Source organism: Oncorhynchus masou, chromosome 31, assembly GCF_036934945.1.
Source record: "Oncorhynchus masou masou isolate Uvic2021 chromosome 31, UVic_Omas_1.1, whole genome shotgun sequence".
NCBI lineage: Eukaryota > Metazoa > Chordata > Actinopteri > Salmoniformes > Salmonidae > Oncorhynchus > Oncorhynchus masou.
In genome coordinates this window covers 61,593,569-61,605,911 of record NC_088242.1, presented here as the reverse complement: position 1 = coordinate 61,605,911, position 12,343 = coordinate 61,593,569, and the positions used below count along the sequence as shown (strand labels likewise).

The following is a 12,343-nucleotide window of genomic DNA, read 5'->3' as shown; positions in this document are numbered from 1 at the left end:
GAGAAAGGGGACAGTGGTTATTAATTAAGCTGTCCATTCCTCTCCATGAACGCACTACCCCTCTTCCCCCTCCTCCCACCTCCTCCCATCCCCCCAAAATCCTCCTCATTCAGCAAAGCAATCTGGCAGCCATGTGTACTCCCTAACACAGAGAAAACCAGACCAGAACCCCCCCCCCTCCAAAAAAAGCACACACACACACATGCACACATGCACACACACGCTAACACACATTAGTCACAGGCAACTTGGTCTTGGATAAGGCACAAGTGATCAAGCAGAGAGCCAACCCATTGGTCAAAAACTAGTCAAATCATTTCAACCAAAGAAATCTATGAGATAACCTTGAATCAACGCGGATAACTGATTGGATTTGCAAAAATGAATCAACTTAAGGGCAATTTGTATTTTTTTCACCCAACTTTTAACCTAAATCCAATGATATGGTGATATTTTTTGTTGATTTCATGTTAAATTCACATTAGTCGAAAACTTAACCAAATATGAAACAAGATTTTGAACTGAAGTCTGTGCCCAGTCGGGAAGGCATTCATTAGATGGATCATGTTTTTCATAAATCATAACTCACACAAATATTATATGATGCTGTGTTTATAAGTGAAAGTTTAATCTACACCTCAGCACAATGTCTATAGGTAGCCATAATGGAATGGCTCTCCTGGCTAGGCCACCTAATTGTCAGGTGTATATGTAGTATGGCAGCAAGAGCACTATACATTTTGATGGATTGCAAAGAGAACAGCTAAAGTAGGAAACTATAACAGTATTGGGAAATAGCTATTGTAGTACTGAAGAAAACAAAAATGTATTTTGCAGGATCCTCTTCATAAGACAATGTTCTCAGAAGGGTGTCTTGCTTTGTGGCCTGGTTTTAATTTGTTTAGCCAATGTGTTACAGTAAGAAGCCCTTCACCTCATTGCTTGACCATTCACAACTGGATGTAGTAGGAGGAACACTTTGATGAGAATAAAGCTGGGAATAGGCCCCAGTGTTTCTATAAGCATCTATATATCCAAAAACAAGTGTTTAATCATTGATGGGTCTGTTGCTCCATCCAAAGAGGCCCTTCTGAGTCAACAGAACAGACAGTCAATCTGAAATAAACAGGACCTTTGCCATTGGCTGCTGTCTGCTTGTGGACTAAGTAGCTGCTGTGTGTCCGAGGGCTTTGGGGTGGACTGGGTTGTGGTGGCCTCATGAGAAGGACACATAGTAGGACTGAGAACCTTGTAAAATGTACAGTAGGCGACTGTATTTTCTTCACTATTAAACAGATTGTATTGCTTTCTAGTGGTATTTTTGGTATGGTTACCACTTATCGGTAAGGGTACAATTTCAGTTGATTTATTGTGGTGGACATGTTGTAGTGTGGTCACAATCAATAAACACCAACAGAATAAATGGTGCTACATTTTCTTACGTGTGTCACAGCACAGCACAGACAAGGGTTCAGCGGCTCGCTTCATATATGGCCCTCAAAAAACGCAAAAGACATTTACTTTTTAGCCGTGTACGATAGCCTTTCCCCTCTTATTCAGTGATCACTATTGTCTTTTCACCTTTTAGCTCACATTTGGTTATTGATTGTGAATAGAAAAGCTGACTGTTTACAGTTTTGAACCACCTCCAACTTGTAAAGGGAGAGGAGGAGATAAGTTGATCAAACACTGGGCTGCAACCGGGCAGCAAAGAGCTGCTTGTCTTCTCTAACAAGCTCTCAAAGACTGTCACAAAAATTCCAATGAATATAAACCAATAGCAAGGTTCATAACCTTGAACCCTTCCCAGGCCTGTCTGTGAGAACAACTCATTAACATACAATGGCAGATACAAAGAATATACAGTAGCAAGCTGGTCTTTAAGGACCAAATTGTAATTACACAATAATTTACCTTCTCTGGAAATCACTACAACTGGCCTCACAGTAAAATTATAAAGGTAATAGGCCCTCTTAAAAAGTACATGCTTTCATTCATTATTTTCAATGGATTATATTCACCCTGAGTTACCTCTTGAGCATGATGGTTCCACTTATGGTAACCAATTTTAAATCAGGAATTACGATAAACATAGTATTTGCCTGCACAAATGACTGTAAATTAGTGTCCCATGAATTTGCTAGCTTACTGGTGGATCTAAGTGTTTAGGAACAGAACAGATAAGGTGAAGGATGTTTACTGAGAGATGATGGGAAGCAGAGCGGTCTGTGTAGTTGTTACAATGATTCGGAAAGCTAATTGGAGTAAACACACAGCTTAGTGTTGATTGTAGAACAGCCATTTTGTCTCAAAGTAGTGGCAGATAAAGACAGTCAAACGGTATGAATATTGTTTTTATCCATGTGTTCAATTACTCATGGCTAATGATGTTTACCTTCCATCCATACATGGAATTTACTGTAAGGCCATGTGGTTTTGTGGGCAGTTTGAGGTCTATAAAAAGTTTGAGTGTATATAATCAGTTCACACAAGCCTGACTCCAGCCCCCCCCCCCCCCTGTTTACAAGAGGACAAATTGGGGGTTTCAAACTGTAAGATTTATTTTGATTTAGAGCAATTGACATATTGCACTTGATGGTGGATTTACCTCAAAGAACTTTGAAATGAACAATCAATGGTGGAATAAAGAACAACTCAGTTCACATTACTCATTGATCCATAGTTAAGACTTGATCAGGGTGTTTATTTTAAAAAACAAAGTTCTCAATACAGAATAGACAATATTCAAGTTAAACGCTGGACAATCTGAAAATAGTAAAGGGCATTTATCAAACAATGGAATGACATAATTATATACTAAACAAAAAAAACTGAAAAATCACTGTCCCATAAGTCCTATAAATAGCAGTAATAATTTGACACTATATACATCATTTTTTATATTTGAGGAGTAGTCAATCAACCCCTTATTCAGACAATATAAAATGAGTAAATGAACATGAATATCAAATAGATCAATAGTAGATGATTACATGATGATATGTGACAACCCACTTGGAGAATATGTGCACAGTTTTACATTCCACAGTATATTTGTCCTACTGAGAGCTTACAGCTCCATAAATACACATAGCAATGCTGAAACTAGTGTATTAAAGGGAAACAGTGGGACCAGGGCCTTGTAAGGCATAGACAGCAGGCTGAGAGCTGTGGTAGAGTATTGTCACTAAACAGTAGCAAATTGTTACAAGCAACAACAAAAAAGGCCTATACTTTTAACACTGTGGTCTACTTCAATAATGCTGAAAGCAAACCAGTCACATTCATGATATGCACGTCCCCCTAGTTGCATAACTGACACAAAACAAAACTATTCACATTCAATTAAAGGTAAGCCATACTCCAGTATGTTTCATCTGCCCATACTGTGCAAAGTACGTTGGTCAGCAGTTGTGGATAATAGCTAGTTTGACGTTATTGTTGGCTACGTCATCACGCTAGCTTACTTTATTATTGGAAACGTTAGCTAGCTCATCTAGCTTGCTAAAATCTCATTGGTTGGATAATTGTTCCGACTTCAAAACTTGAACACAATCGTGTTGTATTTGCAACTTCACAAATGGGAAATGAGACTCCAAGGAGCATTTGAAGGCAGCATTATACCAACGTTGCATACATTTACATTGCTGAATAAATATACAGTACCAGTCAAAGTTAGGACACACCTTCAAGGGTTTTTCTTTATTTGTATTATTTTCTACATTGTAAATAAATCCCTGACAGTGTCACCAGCAAGGCACCCCCACACCACCACATGCTTCATGGTGGAAACCACACTTGAGGAGATCATCCGTTCACCTATTCTGCGTCTCACAAAGCATTTATTTGGGCTGCAATCTGAGGTGCAGTTAACTCTAATGAAGTTATCCTCTGCAGCAGAGGTAACTCTGGGTCTTCCTTTCCTGTGGCGATCCTCATGAGAGCCAGTTTCATCATAACGCTTGATGGTTTTTGCGATTGCAGATAGAGAAACTTTCAAAGTTATCGAAAATTCCAGATTGACTGACTATCATTTCTTAAAATAGTGATGGACTGTCGTTTTCTTTCTTATTTGAGCTGTTCTTACCATAATATGGACTTGGTCTTTTACCAAATAGGGCTATCTTCTGTATACCACCTCTACCTTGTCACAACACAACTGATTGGCTCAAAAGCATGAAGAAGATAAGAAGTGTACTTTTAACAAGGCACACCTGGTAATTTAAATGCATTCCAGGTGACTACCTCATGAAGCTGGTTGATAGAATACCAAGATTGTGGAAAGCTGTCATCAAGGCAAAGGGTGACTCGTTTGAAGAATCTCAGATAAAGAATCTAAATTTTTGGGTTTCTACATGATTCAATATGTGTTATTTCATAGTTTTGATGTCTTCACTATTATTCTACAAAGTAGAAAATGGTAAAAATAAAGAAAATCCCTTGAATGAGTAGGTGTGTCCAAACTTGACTGGTACTGTACAGTATATATATATATATTTATTTTTATATTATACAAATTGTAATGTCCCTTCATCTGTGAGTTCCTACCAGAATTTTTTTTGTCTAATTTCTTTCTCAATTGACACCACTTACTCAGCCTCAGACGCAACACCTGGTTAATGTAAAGATGTCTCAGTACGAGGTAAAACCGTCAAATGGATAAAATGACCAAACAACAACAAAAAGCAAGCTTGTGGTAATTGACCAATTGCTGCTGAAACCTATTTAGTAACTTCTCAGAAGAATGACCACTGATAGTTCTGCCGCTCTGTGTGAATTTGACCCTTCTTCCTTTACTGGATGTTGACGTGAAGGCAAAGTCCTCTCAAATAACCCCCTTTCCAAGAGTCAATTATTTTTGAACAGCGCCCTAAGTATGTCACTATACCCTTCATTCACTTGATGTCAACGTGAAGGGGAAGTCCTGCAGTGCTTCTTAAGTGACACCCTATTCCCTGTAGTAGTAGTGCACTATATATTGAATAGGGAGGGGTCATTAGAGATAATTTTGTGTCTCGGTTTTCTACCCTTTTCCAGAAGTGGGTATTTGCACACGCCACATGGATATTAAAGCACAGGATTGGTGAAAGGCTTGGCTGGAGGGAGTTTCCACCATTGTTGAAGCCATGTGAGAAAGTGTGTAAGTGCACGCTTCAGGATAAAGGTGAAGAACAAGGACAGCCAATGTCCCTGATACTTAGGGCACATCACTGATACTGCTCCTGGTAGTTCCCATTACCATGGTGGGAGTTCCCATCATCCTCATCCTGCTGCATGGTGACTCCTCTCTTCTTCTTCCAGCTCGATGGGTTCTCTGCGGTTCCATAGCTCTTCTTGGGTGCCATGGCAATCTCGCTGTTGAGCTCCATCTCTTCTGCCAGCTCATCTTCGTCGATGATGCCAATCTTATCGTCGCTGGTGCTCTCCGGGTCGGCCCAGTCCTGCTTGTCGCCCGAGGCAAAGATAGCATAGAAGATGACCCCCGTGTAGTGCACCAGGGCGGCAATCACAAACACGTTCTGCCACTCCAGACGGGTCTACAGAGGGAGAAAGACTTGAGTCAGTGACCAAACTGTCACACTTGTCTGATATAAAGTTTGATTTCATTGACAATGTTATAAAACCAGTATCTCATTGTGTCATTCACCAGTCGTGTTAGTCGTGTCCTATACGGTATTCATATTAGGAAGTCCCTCAGGGGGAGTTTTGTCTGACATCTAAGGGACTTCCTAATATTGATGCCGTAGTCTTATCCTGGCTCATTTTGCTAATCTCATTGACAGCTGTTAAAATTTGTCTGTAATGTTGAATGCTACAATACCTTGTGTTTAGTCAGTGCTCCAACGATAAGGGGGCACACCATTCCAGACAGTGTACCAACGCCATTGGAGATGCCCATTAGGATACTGGCATAGCGAGGGGCAATGTCCAAGTGGTTTACGTTGAACCCTGGGGATACAGTAACAAGTACAGTTCATCAGAGTAAATTGTTTATGCCACTATCAAATTATCTTTGGGTAATTAAAAAGCACTACATGAAATCCCATCATGTATTATTTATTATTAGATATTGAATACCATACACTACTCATGCTGTCTCTTAGAAATGTTTTTGGGATCATCCATTTGGATGAATAAATAACCATTTAGCCAAACAGTAATGTATATGAATACATTGTATTAATGTATTATTATAAACACTACCGTTCAAAAGTTTGGGGTCACTTAGAAATGTCCTTGTTTTTGAAAGAAAAGCAAAACATTTTGTCCATTAAAATAACATCAAATTGATCAGAAATACAGTGTAGACATTGTTAATGTTGTAAATGACAATTGTAGCTGGAAAAAACTGACTTTTTATGGAATATCTACAGAGGCCGATCATCAGCAACTATCACTCGTGTTTGCCAATGGCACGTTGTGTTAGTTAATCCAAGTTTATAATTTTAAAAGGCTAATTGATCATTAGAAAACCATTTTGCAATTATTTTAGCACAGCTGAAAACTGTTGTCCTGGTTAAATAAGCAATAAAACTGGCCTTCTTTAGACTAGTTGAGTGTCTGGAGCATCAGATAGCTTCCAACACTCTACTCAGCAAACTGGATGCAGTCTATCACAGTGCCATCCGTTTTGTTACCAAATCACCTTATACCACCCACCACTGCGACCTGTATGCTCTAGTCGGCTGGCCCTCGCTACATAGGGTAGCCTAGTGGTTAGAGCGTTGGATTAGTAACCGAAAGGTTGCAAGTTCAAATCCCCAAGCTGACAAGGTACAAATCTGTCATTCTGCCCCTGAACAGGCAGTTAACCCACTGTTCCTAGGCCATCATTGAAAATAAGAATTTGTTCTTAACTGACTTGCCTAGTAAAATAAAGGTAAAAAAAAAATATATATATATATTCGTCGCCAGACCCACTGGCTCCGGGTCATCTATAAGTCTATGCTAGGTAAAGTGCCGCCTTATCTCAGTTCACTGGTCACGATAACAACACCCACCCGTAGCACACGTTCCAGCAGGTATATCTCACGGATCATCCCCAAAGCCAACACCTAATTTGGCCGCCTTTCCTTCCAGTTCTCTGCTGCCAGTGACTGGAACGAATTGCAAAAATCGCTGAAGTTGGAGACTTTTATTTCTCTCGCCAACTTTAAACATCAACTATCTGAGCAGCTAACCGATCACTGCAGCTGTACATAGTCCATCTGTAAATAGCCCACCCAATCTACCTACCTCATCCCCATACTGTTTTTATTTTATTTACTTTTCTGCTCTTTTGCACACCAGTATCTCTACTTGCAAATCATCATCTGCTCATTTATCACTCCAGTGTTAATCTGCTAAATTGTAATTATTCGCTCCTATGGCCTATTTATTGCCTACCTCCGCATGCCTTTTACACACACTGTATATAGACTTTCCTTTTTGAACTGTGTCATTGACTTGTTAGTGTTATTGGCTTGTTTATTGTTTACTCCATGTGTAACTCTGTGTTGTTGTCTGTGTCACACTGCTTTGCTTTATCTTGGCCAGGTCGCAGTTGCAAATGAAAACTTGTTATCAACTAGCCTACCTGGTTAAATAAAGGTGAAATAAGAAATAAAAAAATAAAAAAAATCAGCATTTGTGTGTTCGATTACATGATCAAAATGGCCAGAAACAAAGAAGGCTATTCCATGGTAGAAATTGCCAAGAAACTGAAGATCTCGTACAATGCTGTGTATTACTCCCTTCACATAACAGCACAAACGGTCTCTAACCAGAATAGAAAGAGGAGTGGGAGGCCCCGGAGCACCACTGTGCAAGAGGACAAGTACATTAGAGTGTCTAGTTTGAGAAACAGACGCCTCACAAGTCCTCAACTGGCAGCTTCATTAAATAGTACCCACAAAACACCAGTCTCAACGTCAACAGGAAGAGGCGACTCCGGGATGCTGGCCTTCTAGCCCGAGTTGCAAAGAAAAAGCCATATCTCAGATTGGACAATAAAAATAAAATATTAAGATGGTCAAAAGAACACAGACAATGGAAAGAGGAAGATTGGGAAAAGTGTAATGGACAGACACATCGAAGTTTGAGGTGTTCAGATCACGAGGAAGAACATTTGTGAGACGGAGAAAGAATGAAAAGATGCTGGAGGAGTACTTGACACTATCTGTCAAGTATGGGGGAGGCAATGTGATGGTCTGGGGGTGCTTTGGTGATGGTAAAGTGGGAGATTTGTACAGGGTAAAAGGGATCTTGAAGAAGGAAAGCTATCACTCAATTTTGCAATGCCATGCCATACCCTGTGGACGCTGCTTAATTGGAGCCAATTTCCTCCTACAGCAGGACAATGACCCAAAGCACAGCTCCAAATTATGCAAGAACTACTTAGGGAAGAACCAGTCAGCTGGTATTCTCTCTATAATGGAGTGGCCAGCGCAGTCACCTGATCTCAACCCTATTGAACTGTTGTGGTAGCAGCTTGACCGTATGGTACGTAAGAAGTGCCCATCAAGCCAATCCAACTTGGAGGAGGTGCTTCAGGAAGCATGGGGTGAAATATTTTCAGATTACCTCAACAAATTGACAACTAGAATGCCAAAGGTCTGCAAGGCTGTAATTGCTGCAAATGGAGGATTCTTTGACGAAAGCAAAGTTTGAAGGACACAATTATTATTTCAATTGAAAATCATTATTTGTAACATTGTCAATGTCTTTACTATATTTCCTATTTATTTTGCAACTCATTTCATATATGTTTTCATGGAAAACAAGGACATTTATAAGTGACTCCAAACTTTTGAACGCTAGTGTATATTATTATTACTATCACTGCATTGTTCAGAAAGAGCTCTCAAGGTAATAATTTCACTGTACTGTTTTACACCTGTTGTATTCTGTGCACGTGGGGAATAAACCTCCAGACTCAACATTTATTCTTGGATTCACAACTTTAAAACAGAGGCACACAAATAATTATGTCTGTAACCTCACTTGACTAAATAAGGTTTTTAAATGTTATAAATACAACTAAAGTGATGCTGAACTGAAGCTTTTATACCTGAGATGGCAAAGCCACTGAAGCCCACAGCCAACACCAGGAAGGAGATGGCAACACCACTGAAGCCCACAGCCAACACCAGGAAGGAGATGGCAACACCACTGAAGCCCACAGCCAACACCAGGAAGGAGATGGCAACACCACTGAAGCCCACAGCCAACACCAGGAAGGAGATGGCAAAGCCACTGAAGCCCACAGCCAACACCAGGAAGGAGATGGCAACACCACGTGTGTGACTGAAACCCACCACCAGCAGCAGAGTGGCTTCCATACCAAAACCTGCAGGGGTCACAGGGCACACAAAGATCAAAGGCTACCTTACCAAATCCTGATTTGTATGCAATGCTTTACTAGCTTCATCAACCCTGATACAGTATAATACCCAGGAAACAGTGAACATTCCTACAACATTAGGTAACGTTCCAAGGGAGTCTCAATTTGTTTTCAGTTAACGTTACAAATTAACCTACAAATGTTTTCAAAATGTCCTGGAATTGAATATTAGTAGAAGGACATGAACATTAGTAGAAGGACATGCCATAATGGTTATAAGAAAGTATAGAGTCAAATATACATGTGCGTCCTTTCAGTTGCCAGAGAGGAAGAGATTTCACCATGCCAATAGTGACTTTGAAACAGTTACAGAGTTTACTGGGTGTGATAGGAGAAAACGGAGGATGGATCAACAACATTGCAGTTACTCCACAATACTAACCTAATTGACAGAGTGAAAAGAAGGAAACCTGTACAGAATAAAAATATTAAAAAACATGCATTCTGTTTGCAATAAGGCACTAAAGTGTTACTGAAAAACAAATTGGAGTTAAGTACAGGCAAAATCATAGGGGACAACCTGGTTCAGTCAGCTTTCCACCAGACACTGTACCTTTCAACAGGACAATAACCTAAAACACATGCCAAAATCTACCCTGGAGTTGCTTACCAAGAATACAGTGAATGTTCCTGAGTGGCCGAGTTGCAGTTTTGACTTAAATCTACTTGAAAATCTATGGCAAGTCCTATAAATGTTGTCTAGCAATGATAGACGACCAATTTGACAGAGCTTGAAGAATTCTGCAAATAATAATGGACAAATGTTGCACAATCAAGGTGTGTATAGCTCTTAAAAGACTAATCCAGACTCACAGCTGTAATCGCTGCCATAGGTGCTTCTACAAAGTATTGACTCAGGGGTGTGAATACTTATGTAAATGAGATATTTCTGTATTTCCTCTTCAATAAATTTGAAACAATCTGAAACAATTCTAAAAAAAATGTTTTTACTTTGTTATTATGGGGTATTGTGCATAGATGTAATTTAATCAATTCTGAATTCACAACAAAATGTGGAATAAGTCAAGGGGAATGAATACTTTCTGAAGGCACTGTAGGTACAATGTAAGGGAAATTAATTCCTTCTGTCCTGGGTACTATACCTCCGCAGTTCATGATTTTCCGGACATTTGTAGTTGACATGATTTTACGACTGCGTAGGAAGTCGGCCAGCTGGCCACCGATTGGCACTACGATGGTCATCACCATGTGAGGAACTGCATACAGGAGCCCCACCTTTGAGGAGGAACAAGACAACATCCAGAAATTATGGTAAGAGCATGATGCTAGATGACGAGTTGATTATTTAAATCTGCTAGGGCAAAAAAACAAAATGCGAACCCCTTGGAGTTCACAGGACAGAGTTTGGGAAAAGTTGATCTAGACCAGTGTTTCCCAAACCTGTCCTCGAGTAGCCCCCAGAGTACCCTCCTATTTAATGTATTCCAGAACTAGCACAGCTGATTTAACTAATGAGAAGCTTGATGATTAGGTGACCTTTTGAATCAGCTGTGCTAGTTCTGGAACACATCAAATGCGTGGACAGGCTAGAGTTTTGGGAAACAGTGCTCTAGATTGTACTGTAGATACATGTGTCATGCAGTTCATTTAGACATTTTCTTTTCAGTATTATGTCAAACATTTCTCTGATATACTGCACTTTCTCTGATGAAAGACAATCTCGAAGTTGAAAATAAATGTTGATCCACTTGAGTCTTATGATAATAAGAGTGTTGTTCCATTTACTATGGATAACAAATTGCAAAGAGATGTGTTAGATCTACACCACACAGAGAAGACCCACCTTGCCGATAGAGAAGCCGAACACCTCCTCGAAATAGGCCGGCTGACTGATCAGGAGCAGGTAGAAGGTCCAGCTACGGCAGAAGTTAGCCACGATGATGGCATAGACAGGCATGGAGGTGAAGAAACGGAGCCATGGAGTCTTGAATTTCTGTGGTGGGCCGGAAATAGGGGATCTGATCTCACTGACAATCTCAGGGCTCAATTTCAGGGGTCAACCTGGGTTATGTATTGGGTTATGTTTTCATTTTCAAGCGTGCCATCGATTTCAGGGGTCAACAGCACTCAAATAGGAAGCCTACTGTTGTTAACCTGGCTTAAGTCTCTTGTCAATCTTGATTATATCTTACACATGTACACTATAAGTACTCACAAGAGCATGATATTTGAAATAACATAAATCTTTATTATACTAGCAGCCAGAGTGAGTAGCAGCATACCTCAGTGGCGCTCAATATTTTGACCCCCTCGCCAATGGTGGTCTCTATGTAGATCCTCTCCTCATTGCTTATAGTGGGGTGGGCGGCTGGGCTCCCATAGGCAAGCAGGAGCCAGAAGATATACCATATGATACCAAATACACCTGAATGTACAGAAATAAACAACACAGGTCATCACCAATGCTCTTATTGTTATATGAGTATAACAAAATAGTCTGTTTTTACTAGACTTCCAGATTACGGTTCATATTGTAACTATGAAGCACTTAGGGACAGATTTCTGGTCACGGATTAAGCATAGTCCTGCACTAAAAAACAAGCTCCATCGGGAATCTGCATTGAAAATGTTTTTTGGTCAAGGACGAGGCTTAATCTGTGTCTGAGAAACCGCCCCTAAGGGCTTTGTTATAGATCATAGAGATGGAAAGACGGCACACCTCATTCATTCGATCATCTCTCCCGCTGACTAGGAATGAATTCCATGATCCCTCCTGAACCCATAGGAAGTCTCCCCAGTTGTCTACTTTAAAATTATGAAAGCCTTCAATGATGCTGCCCATGCTAAACAGGCTTTGTAGCAAGTGCAACCTCTATCCATCTCAATGTACATGTAAGTGATATGGCAGCCTAGTAATAACTGGGCATTGACCAATTCTAGACCAAAAACAAAAAAAGATGCTTCATTAGTCAAACAAAATTAAGGATTACAGTGCCTTGG

The 12,343-nt window shown here is 40.1% G+C and overlaps 1 pseudogene; it reads right to left on the bottom strand.

Moving 5' to 3' along the window:
- Positions 1 to 5,207: 5,207 nt before the first annotated feature.
- The window catches only part of LOC135525256 (vesicular glutamate transporter 3-like), a 41,537-nt pseudogene continuing 34,401 nt past the window's right edge, over positions 5,208 to 12,343 (bottom strand).